This window comes from Lepeophtheirus salmonis, chromosome 5, assembly GCF_016086655.4.
Source record: "Lepeophtheirus salmonis chromosome 5, UVic_Lsal_1.4, whole genome shotgun sequence".
NCBI lineage: Eukaryota > Metazoa > Arthropoda > Copepoda > Siphonostomatoida > Caligidae > Lepeophtheirus > Lepeophtheirus salmonis.
In genome coordinates, this window is record NC_052135.2 from 36,387,087 (window position 1) to 36,388,717 (window position 1,631).

At 33.7% G+C, this 1,631-nt stretch overlaps 1 long non-coding RNA gene across 1 annotated transcript; it reads left to right on the top strand.

Moving 5' to 3' along the window:
* The first annotated feature begins 363 nt into the window (after positions 1–363).
* LOC139905459 (uncharacterized) lies at positions 364–1,343 on the top strand. The gene is made up of 2 exons (XR_011780209.1): positions 364–494; positions 571–1,343. It is a non-coding gene; the product is annotated as an uncharacterized lncRNA (long non-coding RNA).
* The last annotated feature ends 288 nt before the right edge of the window (positions 1,344–1,631 follow it).

Sequence of the window (1,631 nt, forward strand, 5' to 3'; positions counted from 1 at the left end):
ATGGACCCAAACTTCATTCATAATACTTGCAATTATTTTCGCAAGAGGTTTGTCACCATCTGGGAGGCCAATGGTGGCCAAACAGGATAAATAAATCTGACATTGGCTATATATCAGAAAAATATTAAAAAAAGATTTTTGTTCAATGTATAATTAAAGAATGCCAGACTATTTTGTTTTTTCTTTCCAAGTTTCCAATTTTATAATTTACATCTAACTACTAAAAATTTGGTCTTTCAAAATCAGAACAATATGAATGTGAATCATCATAGCTTCATAATGTTCAATCGATATAAACATTTATATATATTTACCGTGAAATTGCGTCGGAAAAATATTCCTCTAATTCCACTTTTTTTTCTCTTATAACTAATGACTATAAGTAACAAAATTTTTAAATTTAAATTGGATAAATAATTTGTAAATTGTGTTGTGTTAATAATTTGAGAAATATACTCAAATGATACTTTGTTTGCAAACTTTTTATTTACAAGGTAAGTACTCAAAAATAAGGACCCTCCTCGGGGCCTTTTACCCTCAAGTCTAAAAGTCTGACAATTATTCACTTAGTACCATTCGAAAAAACTGACAAAAAAAATACAATTTGATGTTTTTTTGTTTTTGTGCGATCAAAAATGTCGAAGTAAAAGCAAAACGGCACAGGGTGTACGATCTCCTCCGCGCACAAGTCGATATCTGACAAGAAGATCTTTGCACTGGACGCTGTTCTGAACAGGAGAAATGATCCGTCTTGGGTAAATCAAGAGCTCATGTTGAGGGAACCTTCGGGACCAAACGTTCAGCTCAGGTCATGGCCCTCGGTGTCGTATTGTCCAACGGAAGCAAAATGCCACCCTACTTCTTCAAGGCCAATGAGAAAGGACGTGCTCAGAGACTATGGTTTGCTATGGTTAAAGAGCACCTTCCCCAAGGACGTCTATGACTTTACCCAACCGGCGCCTCGGCACACACGTCCAAAAAGGTATAACAATTCTTCAGGGAGAACATGGCTGCATTCTTGCCGGAACATTTCTGGAATTCTTCCTCACCAAACGTGAACCCCCTGGACTTCGATGTTTTGCGTGTCTTATTCTCCAAGACAAACAAAAATTATCACCTAAATGTCGAGGGCCCATAAGGCCGTGATCTCAAAAAAGTGGAACAACTTATTTTTGGACTTCATAAAGGCCAGCTGGACTTCTTTTGGTTCCCTTTTTGAAGCCATCATTAAGAATAGAGGGGGATGTATTGAATATAAAATGTATAAATTGTTAAACTACCAACTATTGCTTCAAAAGTTTGCCATAAAATTGACACAAAATAAAAGTATGTAGAAGTTAAAATTTTCTAATGTTTGATTCATCACTCTGTATATTTAAATACTTATAAACATGAAATCCTTCAAAAAACAATTTATAAAAGATACAAAAGAAAATATTTGATGTGTAATATGAATGAATTAATGATAATTAAATAATCTTCATTGGGAACTGTCAATAGCACTTTGGTTCAAGTCAAAAACATTCTTTATACTCAAAATGTTTATATATTACCAGTTACTACCAGATTTTAAGGACCTGGTTAACGAAAGTAATGATTTAAAAAGAGTTAATTATTTATGAAGGATTAAT